Source organism: Aulonocara stuartgranti (genome assembly GCF_965226115.1).
Source record: "Aulonocara stuartgranti genome assembly, chromosome: 10".
Taxonomy (NCBI): Eukaryota; Metazoa; Chordata; class Actinopteri; order Cichliformes; family Cichlidae; genus Aulonocara; species Aulonocara stuartgranti.
Window position 1 is genome coordinate 3,815,372 of NC_138946.1, and position 16,747 is coordinate 3,832,118.

The 16,747-nt window shown below is 41.5% G+C and overlaps 1 protein-coding gene across 1 annotated transcript in view; it reads right to left on the reverse strand.

Annotated features, from left to right (window-relative positions):
• sgcd (sarcoglycan, delta (dystrophin-associated glycoprotein)) overlaps nucleotides 1-16,747 on the reverse strand; it is a 350,931-nt gene that overhangs the window by 261,935 nt on the left and 72,249 nt on the right. Inside the window, exon 2 of the mRNA XM_082549730.1 lies at nucleotides 5,500-5,561. The gene's annotated coding sequence lies outside the window, so the exon portion shown is untranslated. The remainder of the gene's footprint in view (nucleotides 1-5,499; nucleotides 5,562-16,747) is intronic.

Below are 16,747 nucleotides of genomic sequence, written 5' to 3' on the forward strand. Positions count from 1 at the left end.
TCCAACCCCAGTGATGTCAGGCGAGGAGCAAAACTAGGAGCACGCTTATCATTTTCCCCCTCAACATTCATCTCGTGGTGCTTCACACTGGGTTTGTAGTGTATGGAGGTGACTGAAGAGAATATTTAGATGAAATGAACTGAACTGTGGTGCCTGTGGGAGAGTCATCTAGTGGCTTCACTGACTGTCCACACACTTACAACTTTATAAAAATCCTGATGAAGGAGATCCAGCTCTAGTACGAGGGGATGAAAAGGATGTTCAGGTGATTTTAAAAAATAAATAAATTAGAGCAGCGCCAACTATCTAATCGACCGAATTCACATCAGTTAAAGCTTTTGATTTTTACCTGTAGGGTATCCTACCACAGACAGGCCGAGATTTCTGATAACGGTTACAAATCTTACCTTAAATCAAAAAAGATCTGCGCTTGTTTCAATTTGATGATGATGGAAAATTGCTGACAGAAGCCACAGACCTAAAGATTTCACTCTCCCTGCAACATATTCTGGTCTTTCAAGAGCTTTTGGAAACTGAAGGATTGTCACAAAAGAAAAAAAACAATCCACCAAGCTTGTTTACTTGTAGTGAGGGGATAAAAATCATCCATTTGAGGCATCAGGCTGTAACTCATGCACAAGATTGTTGGCAGCTTCGCTTTGAAGCACCAGTTGCAGCACCAAAGTGTTTCCTAATGCAAGATCTGGTAATCAGTGACCTCAACAAGCAATCTGTCAGCCAGTGGCTCGTCTAAAAATGTTTTTCCTCTTTTCTTTTGCCAAATTCACATCAAACCGTTCTCTCTGCTCTCCTGTTTCCTTCACCTTCCCCAGACAGATCTGTTGTCTTACTTTGTGGAGTTTTCTTTGCACAGATCATCATCCAGCCCTTGTTTACGTCATCCCACTGCTGAATCATTAGCATGCTTTCACCAACACCAAACACTACCACAGGCAATAGTTTTGCATCCCTTTGTGGGCTTTTTTAAAATTTTTAGAGCCACAAGTCAGGCACGTAATCCCAGTGTGTTAGAAAAAAATGCATATTCACTGTCAGGATGCTTCTGCAGTGCATGTAAACTGATGAAATATGGAGCAGATCCTTGCTGGAAACATTAAAAGTGCTCAGTCACAAAGCAAAACTGAGACAAAAACATGTGTGCTCCAGGGCATGTGCACACTCGCGCACAAACATAAAGGCGCAGACGTGCAGGCTGAATATTAAATCTTAACGTCTTGTCAATATTTACATCTTTGGGGAGACTCGCGTTTCCGAGTTTCGTGAAAAATAAACCGAAGGGCGGCAATCGCTGCTGTGTCCTGCATCTCACACATGGAGCAAATATAAACGGCAACATGTGGCTTCCATGGCGTCATCATAGAGACCAAGAGTATTCGTGAACTATCTATTTTAACTACCAATACATTCTTTTGACATCAAAGTTTGAATAAAGCAGCAGGAAACAAGAAACAAAGCTTTACTGTGACAGTAGCTGTGTTCCAAAACCTAGGCCGTATCCTTCGAAGAACCCGGCCTTCGTGGTCTACGTGGGCCGGGTCCTTCGAAGACTGAGAAGGCCGGAAGTGCGAGGCTTGTGAAATGGGACGGTCTAGCCTTCAGATGTGCATCACCAGCTGTCTCAAACATCTCACACTTCTGTGTCATCAGTTTTCTGTTTGACGATTATTCAGCTGTGTGAAAACTATAACTCTAATCTCAGCTAAACTGATTTACTCAGGAACAAATAAAACACTGAAAAAAATCATATCATGTTTAACCTGAGTAGTGAAAGACCGCGGGGGCGTTGAAAACGATGTGCCGGGAGTTCACTGTTCTTGCCGGCTCTAGTGAGCTAACCCCCAGTTAGCTATCGTGCGGGTGGGTAACAGATGTCACCGAAAACGTCGGAGCACTTTTACAAATATGCGATGTCTTGATAAACCGAGTAGATATTTGAAGTTTGCACAGCTACATTCTCTCCTGAAAATATCTTAAAAGTTTATTTTGTGACCCAGAAAGAGTAATAAGAGTGATATTCAAACTAAGTAGCTGCCGCCATTGTTGGAAACTAGAATTGGCTGGGCCTAGCTATGAATTCTGGGATATGCTGGGCCACGAAGGATACACCCGACCCATCCTTCAAATTTGGGGAAATGAAGGACGCATTTGTCCGCCGCATTTGGAGCAGCCCTTGAATTGGGACAGCCTTCACCGTCTGGCTGTGACGTAATCGGCCTTCAAATGCAGCCTCCGAAGGATGCGGCCTAGATTTCGGGACACAGCGAAAGTCAATACTGTTGTTTCCTGTTTGGCACTGAAGCAACTGAGGCGGCAGAAATACGGAGCCACAGCTGTTTTACCCAGGTGTCCATGTGCTATATATCACAGACTGTATATAAAAGATAGACATAGCCACATCATATATTTTTTAAAGATTTATAGATTTTGTATTTGGTTGTGTATTTCTTTATAAATCCAAACATGACCATGATCAGCTAACATTATCACACTCTGTTGACTTGCTGCAATGCATAGACACAGCTACCAGTTAAGTGACAAGAAAATACTGGAATTTAAACTAAAACTATAGCACAGTTTTCTGGAACGGGCTGCACAGTTACATGGAAAGCAGGCTGTATCATCTGTGCTGTATTTGTATTTTAAAAGTGCCGATTCTACAAAGATAGCCAAGAGGTCCAGTCCACTGACTCAGTGTAACTGTGGTTGGTACCTACATGTTAGACAAGTTTAGACAAGACCCTAATAAAGGAAAATGTGTAGATATATACTCAAGTTAAAAAGTTATATAAAAATATCAAAGTGAGCCTGTTCATTTACTGCTCTTGACAGTGCTAACGGCTCCTCTTCCCCTCTTCATTCACGTCAACTTCTTCTCCCAGATGAACCTTTGGGCTCTCCAGTGTCACCTCATATCACAAAACAAATAAGACCTATTCCTCAGATGAATCTGGAGCCAGGTGCTGATCCCAAACCTGACCTGTGCCCTCAGAATCACACTTAGATGCTGCTCTAAATCCTCACACGGTGCAGTTGACATGCCTGGCAGTTTGTTGTCGTTCCCGGGTAGCCTCTCTGTTTGCTTCCGTTTGATTTCATAAAACCATTTTGTGTTTTCTCGCTTTAGGAAACACGTGTGAAATCAGTCAAACGGTTCTGGCAATATGACAAAATGCGCCACCAGAGTATAGCCGACTGCTTCTGGCTTTTCTATTCATTTACACCAGCACAGCAGAATCAACAGTAAGCAGCGTCTGGCGCCCATCTCAGCCCAAAGCAGATGCTGCGTAGGCCAGAATTCAGGAGAGGCACCTGTGCTTTTCCGCTCCACTTAGCTAAGAAACACTGAATCATCAGTGCTGGAAAGAAATTGAGTGCTTTGCTTTAGTATTGCACTTCATTACTGCACACTGCCATAGTACATTTTGGAAACTTATCTCTAATAATCTAATCCCGGGTATTCACACTCATTCACTCTGAATGGCCCTTATCAGTTGTTATGACTCCTGATAACCTCTTGTTGTACATTCTAGTAGGTTCAGTGAGCAGCTATCGTCGTTCTAATCAGTGACAAACAGAAAGAAACTCAGATGATCTGGCAGACCTGTAGAAGTCATGTGCTCATGTTAGGGAGGTCATCAGGACTGCTAACATTGCTCTTTAAGAAAAGCTGGAAGATCTATGGACACTAAATGATGTTATACCAGAGCACTGAACCTGTTAGCAGCTGTGAGAGGCCACAGACTGGTGATATCTCTGGGAGAGATGACTCATAATGGCCATGCAAAGCTCTGATTATAGAGCGGCAACAGCAAATATGGAAGATATCTGTGTTGAGCTATTACATGCACATGAGGCACTTTTCTGACTGCCATAATAAATAAACTCCACCTGGGGAGCACTTTTACAGAGTGCAGTCACTATCAAGGCATTCAGCTTCGATCAAACTCACCGAATATTTTTAACAAACTTCTTTTTAATCAGATTGAAAACATTTGAGATGATTTCGGTTCCAGAGTAAAACTAAAACAGCAGGAATAAACACTGAAGTGACACTGAAAGTGTCTGTGGAGAAAACGTGTCTTTAACCTGCAGGCCTCATGATGACCAGCAGGAGTCTGAGAAAATAACCCAACTTCTTACCCCATCTTGGTAATAAGATGAGATCAGTGTATTGACTCAAACAGCAAAAGCAACGATGGACTTCCACCAGACACTTAAATATGTCCAAATATTTTGTGCATTAAAACATTTTTCTGACTCAACGGTTCTTAATGCAGCCACTCGCCCATTTCACTGGACAAATTTGCAGCATTTAGTTTTTCAAAGCAAGCTTGATTTTTAAATTCTAATAAACAGATGTGACCAATCAGACCGCTGCATTTAGCAGCACGTGTGCTCGTAACTCAAATTGTGCACCAGCACTGAAATCTCATTGAGATGGAAATAGTGAAATAATCCTATTTGAGCTCAGACACACAACTAGACGACTCGCTGAAAGTATTCGTCTGCCTCCTCAGACGTGGTTCCAACTGCACTCACGTGAGCTCAAACTCTGACATCGTCAAATATGTACAAAAGTAGTTGTGACTGACCTGCACTGAACTCCTGGATCCAGCTATGCTGCTGCCACTTTGGATAAACTCAGGATTCCCGTTTCTTCCTTTTCTTGTTCAGGAACATCAGGATCAGCTCATCGTCGCTTCATGTCGACTTCATTTTTTTCACAAAAACGCTACACGCTCTGTGTGTGTTTATATTACACAGCAAGTTCAGATCTGGTAAATTCTGGATAATTTCGTGTTCGGTGCGTAACGGCCTTTAAATGTCCAGAATGACACCAGTTTTTAATCACTGCAAATGCAGTCCATTTACTTTTCTTCTAACTGCTCAGATTAAAGTTGAAAGGTTCTCAAGCCAAGTGTGGTCCCACTGTGGGAAGTGTGAGCATGACAGCATCTCTGTGCAACTTTCACTGAAGCATAACAAACTAAACTCAGGGTGTTTCCTCCTAATCGTCTTCCAACTCGACCACATTCCACATGATAAATTTGACTTTGCAAGACTTGAGAAACAAAAAATCCAGTTTTAAAACATCAAGCACTCAAATACTCAGCTTGTCACGCTCTGCATGTCCATCATTTATATACAGTCTCTGTGGTACCCATCACTAGAGCTACAGTGACTAACATACTGAAGTATTGCCATCATGAACACACCGACTGTTGTCACATACACCACCCCCGGGACTCAGCACTGCTCAAGCACCAAATACACATCATCCATTTCAGAAGAAAGATCCAGACATAAGAGTGCTGGCAGTGCTTTGGCATGTAAGGAAATTCTACTTCATGTTTAGCAGAGAAGTCTCTCTTCCAGCACCGCTGTGACGTTGTACAGATACACTCACACAAGCATGCAGGATAAGAACAAACACACACATAAAACAACACACATGCAGAAATTGAATCACGCACTCACCTCAGTGTATAAGTGTGCTGATTCGGAGTTTCTGACAGGGTCTGGGGGATTTCTCTAATCACCTGGGATGAGGAGGTAGAAAGATACGGTCAGCAGGTGAAGGATGGGCTGCCTCTAAGCTGATCATCTCATCCCAGACCTATATTATTGTTTCTCCAATTAGGGAGTGCTGATGTGGGATCAGTGCACAGATCTCCCACAGTCATCGCTTTCAGTACAGAGAGAAGAAGCACAACCGGGAAGAACCGAGGGACCGGATCAGCAGAATTCCTCAGAAATCCTTCACAAATGAAGCTTCACAGAACTCTGGAGGTCGTTTCGACTCTCCGAGCCCTCATTTCAGCTTAAGTGAACTTTGGCGATTTCATGTTAAATCCCCGCGGTTTAGTCTTTTAGCAACGTAGCAGGTGGCAACAGAATATTAAAAAAGCGATATAGCGATTCATCACCTGCTGTGGCTTCTCTTGATGCTTCCGTATAGACGAAAACATTAGTAAACAAACTAAGTCCTTCGCCAGCTCTGCTTCTGTTCCTCTGTTTTTAAAAGTGTCAGCAGTTAAACTTTCCTTTGTTGCAAGAAAAAAACTTATAATAACCTTATAATAGATTGCACCTGTCTGTCAGGTTATCGTGTATCTGAAAATAACAGAGCCGGAAGGTTTTTTTGCACACTGCAGTGGGGTTGAAAAAAGGGTCATAAGTCACTGATTTTCTTCAAAAGCTGAATCAGTGTTTATGATGGATTGCTGTGTTTTGACAGCTGATATTGTGGCATCAAGCAAACACAACACAGCAAATGTGATTAAAACTCACCATCACCCAATCAGAAATATCTTTTAATATTAGACCAAACAAAAAAAGAAAAATTAAAACCAATGCTTAGATTGAAAAACTGAGTAGTCACTAATTGCTTGCCTCAAACAAATCAGGGTTTGATAAATGGTGGAGGGAAATGAATCATATATTTACATTTTGTTGTTTTTCTTCCAAAACACAGGAAGTCTGTAATTTGGTCTGTCTGAATTAGTAAAACAAAGCAGATACTTTCATCCATGTTAGGTTAGCCTTCTTAAGATTCATGAAAATATCAAAAATTGCATTAAAATACAATAACAACATGCCAATGATACATATGGTTTGTTTTAACTGGAAACGAACACCCTGATCTTTTCTTATCCCATCTGTCCTCCCCAACCTCACTCATGGTCTCACGAACTTTGTGGCTGAATAAAGCTCGCCTCACTTCCTCCTTTACTTTCATCATAATTGTAAAGACAGTTAGAGAGCACCAACAATATAAAGGTCACAGTCATGGGTCAGAGTATGCATCTTACATAAATGACCGTTGACTTTCTCTCATGGGAAGATGTTTTATACCAAAACATGAGCAGAAGAATACCAGACACGCTCCGACCTAGAACCGGACTAAGAAGTGAGAAAGAACTACTTTCATGAAAGAGCATACGAATAACAGAACCAAAGTCATTTAATTAATATGCATTTCATGCTTTCACATGATATTCCATGCCGTGAAAGATACTTTGGGCACGACTGAACCCAACCATTCCCCTACAACAGTGCAAGTTCACAACAATCATATCAAAGCTTTTTATAGTTCAAGGCAGAGGAAACCCAGTGAACAATCCCAGTGATTTGCTATACGGAAGCTTCAGTGGATTATGAACGAGCTTCTGACATGAACAGATCTCCTGGACCAGCAGCGGTTATGCTAGGTTAGCATGCATTAGCTACCGTGGTCTGTTTACTTACAGCAGCTGTTTGGTTTCCTGCACTATAAAACTGTGCTTTAGCTTCACTGAATGCAGTCTCCAATGTGAGGTAAAGATTACATTAAATGAATACCATCATATATAAACTAATGTAAACATATAAAATAAAAATAGTGCACAAAATGAACAAAATATGAATCATGGGTAATCTCGCCCTCTGCAGAACTGCTGTACTTTGCAGCACTTTAATCCCCTAAAAGAAATCTAAGAATGACGAGAAAAGGGGAAGAAAAAGCAATTTTTTGAGGAGAAGTTGCTTTACTTTTCTGAACACCTCCTGTCTCTTTACATGATCCCAGTCTGACTTCTTGATGTCGAGATCAGGGCTCTGCGGGAGCTTGATGAATTAATTTTGGTCCAAGAGTCATGCTTGATGGTGTTGCATGAAGAAACAAATCTGATCATGTAGTGCATAAAAACATTTACACAGCGTTCTACATTCACTTGTACAGTCGCCTTTGTCTCTCGCATTTTTAATTAAAATAAAAATAAAAATGGAGTTTCGAGCAGCGAGAGGCGAGTCGTGCATTAAAGTGTACCAGCAGCACTAAGTGTTGGGACTCTGTCGTACGATGATCATGATGATGCATTGAGGTTGAAAAGCTATAAAAATATTCTCCAGCCACAAAATCCAGTGTCAGTGGTGACACACCTGAACTGGATCCTTTAATGGCTCCCTTTTAGACCGGGGAATAAAAATACTGTTTAAGGAATTAGCAGCTCAGCGGAGTGGAGATGTGCAGCATATGGAGGTTTAAAAATGTGGACGAATCAGCAGCTTTTACTTAACAGCAAGTCATGAAAAAGCTTTCAAACTAAGACTCATTGAGTGCGAACATGGTTTGCAACAGTCTCGGTGTGGATATTTGCATATGTGACAGAACCTAAAGTGACACACATAAAGCGCATAAGCTCAGCTGGCTCCGTTTAAAGGAATAAAGGAACACTCCAGCACTCACACCACACTCTGCTGCTGCATAATTCCTCACATGTATATGCACAGGATTTTGCTGGTTATGCTTAGTGAACGTGGGTGCAGGTTGCATAGCCTTCCACGTGGACTTGTGTGTTATATTTGAACCTAATTAGTGGAATTAGTTTCTCACTTTGCTATCATGAACAGCATGCACTAAGACTCTAAGAATAGAGAGTAACCTTTTCTAGGCACAAAACTCACCTACTACACTGTAGTAACTTCAGATTTCAAGATAGCCAGTGCAACTTGTGTGGTCATGAATATTCAGACCACTTTGGCCTTTGCAAAGCTCTCCTCGGGGCTTTGAGAAAACCTTGCCAAATTGAAGGAAAAAACATACTACTTGAAGTAGACAATGTGTGGGAGCTCAACACCAATTAAAATCAAGAGCCAGTAAGGAACAAAACATTGATTTAACCCTTTGTGTCAGGTAAGCAGGCATTAAAGAAGAGAACAACTTCTGTCATGTTTGATTAATTTAATGGCGATCGTGGCTCAAGAGTTAGGAGTTCGCCTTGTAATCGGAAGGTTGCCGGTTCGAGCCCCGGCTCGGACAGTCTCGGTCGTTGTGTCCTTGGGCAAGACACTTCACCCGTTGCCTACTGGTGGTGGTCAGAGGGCCCGGTGGCGCCAGTGTCCGGCAGCCTCGCCTCTGTCAGTGCGCCCCAGGGTGGCTGTGGCTACAATGTAGCTTGCCATCACCAGTGTGTGAATGTGTGTGTGAATGGGTGGATGACTGGATATGTAAAGCGCTTTGGGGTCCTATATAAATACAGGCCATTTACCATTTAATGCATTTAGCAAAAGTATTGCATCGTGTCCATCTAAGAGATGTTGATGCAAGTGGAGGAGTTCATTATTAGGCAGTAAACTAAAGTACATCTAGATACCAAAAACTTTAGAAGTGGACAAATCAACAATCTGATACTGTCAAGGCTGCGGCGGCAGTCGTGTGGTGTTGTGAGTAGGGATGGGTACCGGTAAACGGTAGTAACCAGACCGAAAAGCAGCGCACATTTCAGTGCTTTATTTCGGTGCTTTATTTCGGTGCTTTTTTTTTCCTGAGATGTGATACATTTCAGATTCTAGCCAATCATTTTACGTTTCCAAGGATAGTAGGCGGGCCCAGGTACGTACGTTCTTTTAGAGCAGAGCTACAGATTAAAAATGCCCAAGGCGAAGCGGTCAAAACTCTGTCTGTACTTCACAGCAAAAGATGCAAACTCAGCAGCCTGCAACAAGTGCTTTAAGGTGATACTGTGCAAAGGAGGTAACACCGCGAATCTGATGAAACACCCGGCGACGCATATCGGGGCTTTTTTTAAAGCCGAGAAATGCACCGTACCTACTGCGGGTGTGGTGCCTGTTATCGGTCCCGGAGTTAGCAACATCCCCCAAGAACCCGACGAGGAGAGTCCTGGCCCCTAGCCCTGCCAGTGTAGCAGAAATGATGACGGATGATGATGGCAGCAGCAGCAGCCGTTCTTCTCTGCGTGAGTAGCTTAATGTTGTTCGTGCTTAATTTACGTTGTGTACTCTAACCACATTATTACATTAATGCACGTAAGGTGAACTAGCAAACACCCTAATGGATACATGCGGCTGTCTTCTTGTTTGATGGCAGATACTCCCTTCACCCTGGCCAAAAAGGTTAAAATGACCAAAGAAAAATTCAAAAACAGTTAAACATGAGAGGCTTTTGGACAACGTTTGTCTTTTTTCCATTGTTCAAGCACTGATTCCAGCCAAGAGTGATACCATATATGCCCCATAGCTGCAGAAAAGGTTAACATTGTTATCTTTTTACAAAAAAAAGAACAGCTAAACATGAGAGGTTTTAAGACAAAGTTTGTGTCCTCCATTCTTTAAGCACCGGTTGAGCACCGTTTAAGCACCAGCACTGTTTCAAAAGTACCGATTTGGCACCGGTATCAGATAAAACCTAAACGATACCCATCCCTACTTGTGAGGAATGACCCAAAATGCTGGCACTGGATGTTATGCAAGTGAGCTTTGTTGCAGAAGGTGAAGACAACAAAAGCGAAGGCAGAACTAAAACACAACCTACACTCGGAAAAACTAAAGAACAAACCTGAAACCATACAAAAACAGGATGAAGAGCTGAAATGGCACGGAGAATGTTGGGCAGAGATTACACCAGGTTACACAGACAAATTGACAAGGAACACAGGCGAAAACACACAAGGTAACGAGTGAATGACACCATCTGATCTGGAGAACGCAACATCGTCTGTCAAACATGGTGGAGGCAGTGTTATGGTTTGGGAATATTTGACTCTCAATAGAACCGAGTCATTAGTGTTTATTGATCGTGCGATTGCTGATAGAAGTAGCAGGGTTAACAGTACAGTGTACAAGACTATACCCTCTGCTCAAACTCAGCCAGTGTCTGCAAAATTGGTCCTATAGCACAAACTGATTATGAGTTTCTCGAGGCAAAATAATGGGATATTCTTCAATGGCCAACTCAGTCACCTGATCTCAACCCAACAGAGACTATTCTTCAATCCCTGAAGACAAAACTGGGAGACTCACAAACAAACAACAAACGAAGGCAGACTAAATATAAAAAAAGTGATACTTTGTTAAACCTCTTGAATTAAAGCTGGGAGTCTCGTCTTGATAGTTTCATTTTAAAATCCACTGTGGCAGTGAACTGAACTATGATTACATCCATTGTGCCATTGTCACAAAACCTGTGGTACCAATAACTATACTGTAGTTTTAAAGATGGAAAGTTTCTTCACACTGTCATAAAAAATACATCTTTAATGGCAACTTTACTTTTCCAGGAACGACGGAGACTTCAGTAAAGTCTACAACACAATCAGCCACGTTTGGCCTCTCGGTCAAAGAAGGCGAGAGACTCCAAGTTTCTGCAGCCACTTACTTGTCATTCTGGTAATGCAGTGCGAGGGCTACACCCTCCTCCTTAATTTAATTAGATTTTCATCTTTTGAGAAAACACTATTCATTCCCCACATGTGGCTCAGGGCCACCCTGCTGACAGAGACTGAGCTGCGAATGCATGACACTCTTACCAATGTGACTTTTGTTAATCACTCCTTTTCTATTCTACACGGAGAGCACAAGAATACAGCGCCCATTACACACACCGCCAGCCAATTAGAGCAGAAAGGTGAATTAATGAACAGGTCGGGGCAGGTTAATGAAGGGTGGCGCTGATCTGCTGAGGACTCAAATTAAAAACTGTATCCTTTGTCTGAATAAAGTTTTATTCAGCCAGCTTCTCCCTCTAACTTGCTATTATCATGTTTGTGCTATCGCGGTGCAGTGACGGCGGTGTCAGACTTTATGCAAACAAAAATAAAGTTAAAGCCAGAAGAGGAATGAGGCTGAATGATCAGAATAATTACAAATGACTGTGCTTAGTTCAGATTTATTTGGATTTTACAAGAAAATGAATGTTCTGTATCAGAACTGTCATCACCTGGAGAAAATTTCATGCCCTGAAATGACACTGCCAGCCTGTCACAGGGCTAACTCATAAACACAAACAACCATTCACACTCACATTTACACCTATGGGCAGTTTAAAATACCCAGTACAGCTTTATACTATCAGTTATTAGTTGCTATTACACTGGAATATTTTACCATTCGGGCCGTAATCTCTAAAACAAAATAAATCACCATATCTATTAAGACACTTAAGAGAGGGGTGTCAAACATAAGGCCCGGGGGCCAGAATCAGCCTGGCAATGACTCCCATCAGGCCCATGGAAGAGCTTTGGAAAATGTTAAGGTGGGCATCTGTTTTGTTTTGTTTTTTTGGACACACATATATATACATACATATTAGGGCTGGGCGATATATCGAGTTTTTAAAAAATATCGATATATTTTCATACGAGATATAAGATGTGACAATATCGTTTATATCGATATAGTCTATGTTACGTTATAATTGTACTTGTGGAGCCACAAGTTTGCCTCTCTTTCGTCCACTTTGGTCTCTACGCAACGTTACTCGGCCTCGCCTCTCCTTCACTGAACACAACTCCCCCTCCTCCCCCATAGCTTCACCTGCAGGCAGCGACAAGATGGACACGGCAAATCTCCGTTAGCGAGTTGTGGGGCTGGACGGCGTCAACGTGTTAGCGACCACGCTAATGACATGCAGCCCACAGGGGCTGCACGGCCTAAAATCCTTTCATTTTCTTAAAAGTTGACAGCGCGCCTTATGTATGAATTCTGGTTGTGCTTACTGACCGCGAAACGATTTTATGTGGTACACGGCGCTCAGCAATCTGTCAAAAAAATGTTTTAGCTCGACTTTGGTAAGCTACAGAGCTGCACCGCTTGATGGATTGTCGGAGCATTACGGCTACCGTAGTCTGGAGCCTCGCGGAGTGATACGCACTGTGGTTCAACGTAATATTACCGTATTGTGTGTGTATAAGGGCCATAAATGGCACCTGTTAAGAGACGTGGTTACAAAGAGGATTTCAAACTCAAGGCTGTCAGTCACGCAGTAGAAGTTGGGAACAGAGCAGCTGTGAAATCTGTCTTTATTATTATGCTCAGCGTCTGTTAGTTTACATTTTGACGGCACAATTATGAGCCTTTTGTTATGCACAAAAACAACATTGTTTTCTTTGATTTATGGAGCATTATTATTTAATAAATGCCGATAATTTATTTTTAAGTAATTTCTTCATGTAAATCTATGCTGTATGTAAATAAAAATGCTTGTGTGACATCTGGGACACAGTGTGATTAAGAACTCTCTTTTTGTTCTTAACTTATGGCTTTAAAAAAATATCGAGATATATATCTTATATCGCCACCCAGCTAAAAAATATCGAGATATGAATTTTGGGTCATATCGCCCAGCCCTAATACATATACATTATATATACTTCACACAGTTAAACAACAAAACAAAACAAACAATAAAAAAGCATTTTTATGAATTAACAGGTCTCTGCTGTCTGATTACAGGACAGTCTGGGAAATGAATGAGTTATTTCACACATTCATGCTGACAGATTTCCTTCCTTTACCACATTTATTTTTCCTATTTTACTTTCATAGGGATACACACTGACCTCTTTACTTTAAACTTCCAACAGGATCCAACATTCTAACAGACAATGGTGTATTGCTGTCCTCTGTATTTATTATTACCTCCTACTTTTGTTCTGCTGCAGTTTTTCAGCTTAATTCAAACAAGTGTTAGCAATGAAAGTCGCCTACTCCATAACCTCCGTGACTTGCAGTACATCTCCTTTAAAATCTCCCACTCGCCTCCAGGTTCATATTTCAGTGTTTCTGTGTTTTACAACAAACACTAAAATTATTCTAAGTACTGCTAAAAGTCCAAAGGTCAGGTGAGAATTTTGGCAAAGATTTAATACCTGAGTTATTCTGCAAAAGAACAAAAAGTAAAAGAAAAACTCATCTTAACACAACATGGCTTTATACTGCAGAATGTAGAGACGAGTCAGTGAAAGTAATCACTGAAAAACAGGAAGCTGGTGTTTGTCATTGTTTATAGACAAAAGTAATAATGTGCTGTTAGCTGCAAATCAAGGGAAGGGTAGAATTGGAAAAACATGCAAAAATTGTCAGAGAAGTACGACAGACAAACACTAGAAACAAATGTAAGGAGCTCAGAGAACACGTTTCCATCTGGAGACTCGTTGTTTGCAGGATGTGATTCCAGCCCACAGTCAATTGTTTAACGAAACAGAAAAGAAACTGCAAACAAAATTGTGAAAACTGAAGGTTTCAGTTTCCTGGGCAGTCTGCAAAAGTAGCGTTCGACAGCACGCGGGGCTTCAAAGAACTCAGAAACTCAGCACAGCAAATATCCTGCGAGTGCCTGGTTAGGAAATGAGCAACTGTAAACCAATCCAGCTGTACTGAACCAACACGCCCACTACTTTTCAACAGGAGAGGGAGGTGATCGTGTCCGCACAACTCACATGAAAGCACACCTGATATCAGAGACAGGAAAAGAGAAAAATAAGTGAGCAAAAAAACTGTTTGTTTTTTTTTCTTTCAAATGTGAACTTTGGCTTCACAGTTTTTTCTCCTCTGTGGCTGAAATGTGTTAAAAACATGTGAATAAATGGAAAAAAAACCGTAGCTTCAACAAGAGAAAAGGAAATTAAAGAAAGATTGACCAGAAACTGTCTGAAAAGGACTAAAAAGCTATTCCCACCGACACTGACACCAGCTGACACAGCTGCTCCATATTCCAATTTTGTTGCTCTTTTCATACAGCTCGTCTTCTCTTTGCACAGACTCCCATCATTGTTACTCTCGCTCACAGTTTCATGTCTGCTGTCTTGATTTAAATGTTTGGTTCTTTCCATCTAATCTTCCAATTCTGTTTCTCTGCCTCCGTCTCTTGCAATCCGTCTCTCTCCCGCTAAGAGAGATTAAAGTGGAGGCAGATGTCGTGTTAATGGCCATCAGCTCATCCTGTGCAGACACTTTCACAGTCTGCGCTGACTACCTGCTTAATTAGTCAAGAGGCAATCCCCCGGCAATGAATCTGGCCCAAACTGCTGCTGCACGCATAGAAACATGGACCTACTGCAACCCTGATTTTGTTTTTTCAAAAAACAGTTGGCCACTGTAAAATAAAAATAGAATTAAGGGCAAAAGGTTGCAAACCCTGTAATGATAGACACATAGATGTACAGTGGAGGGGATATTTTTTGTAAAGCACCGAGCACAGAAGCCCCACCCAGCTGCTGTCAGACTGGTTATGAGGAGCAGCCACAGAAGTGGGGATGAGCTAAAACAACCCGTCTCAGACAAAGACTGAGCTGAGTACCAGTAAAAGGTGGATATGTATAATTTACGGTACTGAATCATTAAAAACTGCTGCAGCAGGGTCTAATAATATTAATATAGAGCTGAGAATAAGCAGAAAACTGATCAGTCTACTTGGTAGAATTGCAGTGCCAACATATCTTTAACTGACAGAGCAGGGTAGGTAGTTTGAGCCATGCATGTTGTGGTTCTGCCAAACCACACACTGTGAATCACGGGCACTTTGCTACTTACACAGAAAAAAAGTATCACATACATAAACTGCGCTCAGATCAAATTACAAGTAAAATAGTTAATATTTTTATGTATATATTTTTTTAAATTTGTGCCTCAAACCTGCTTGTCTCACAACATACCAGCCATTATTTTTACCCTTCATTTGATCCGGGTAGCACAAACCTAAACCTAAACCTCAAAGTGATGATCAGCCAGAGTGACCTCAGTCTGATGAGCTACAGCTTAGAAATTCACCACAGTGGAACAAACCCACACATACAGTTTCAAGCCTCCAAGTCCAGCAGGCAGCCACCAGGTTTTCTTAATTAGTGCACAAAGCTTGTAGGAACAGTGGGTGAACACACTCGCACTCTGCTAATGAGTATGAGATGTGATAGAAATGCCAGCATTATGTTCAGTGCTTTGGGGGGTTTATGATGCTTTATATTTTTATGTAAATTTAGCTTTTGCCGTTATGTTACGGTTCTTTTTGGCATCATTTTTTAAGCCTTTTTCCTTCTGTGTCATCTTTTATATTTCTGAGGACAGGCCTGCATTTATACTTGTTTGGAAGCTTTCAGTGAAACACCATCATGTGGTTCTGATGAGTCCTCATCATTTAGGCCTTTTTTCTTGTATGTATAAGAAAAATGATCTGTGATATGTTCACATCACATTAAGGTAGTTTTTAAAAAAATATATATTTATATACTAGGTTGTCAGATTTGGTCAAAATTGAATTCTTCTGACATTTATCAGTGTTTTATTTCATGCTGTATGACATTTTCCCTGCTGTGAAGTACATTAATAGAAAAGCAGAGAGTGTTTTAGCTTCAAACTAGACGTTCAGGTGGAGTTTTGAAAGTCAAAAACAATCCCAGTTTTTAAATTGACATATTTTCTTCAGTATTCTTCCATGTAATACTCCATGTAGCTGACATACTTAGTCGTACAGTAGCATTTCAAATAAGTTTGTTGTACTCTGCTGTGTGAGGATGATTCGCCGCCTGTGAGCGCTTTGGCACGGGCGAGGTGCCCACGGCAGCACCTGCTGCTAGTGGAGAGTAAGAGCGATACGTGCTTTCACGTCAAAAAGTGGTCAGAAGTTTCCCTTCCACTTTTTAGAAAAAAAGTCACTAAGGGGGTCTGAAAACTTGCTAAATATAGCAACAAAGTCGCTAAGTTGGCAACACTGGCTATGCCCCGTTAGCATTTTTATTTTTACCACCAATATACAATTTTTTTACCAAATGGTAAATGGCCTGTATTTATATAGCGCTTTACTAGTCCCTAAGGACCCCAAAGCGCTTTACATATCCAGTCATCCACCCATCCACACACTGGTGATGGCAGCTACATTGTAGCCACAGCCACCCTGGGGCGCACTGACAGAGGCGAGGCTGCTGGACACTGGCGCCACCGGGCCCTCTGACCA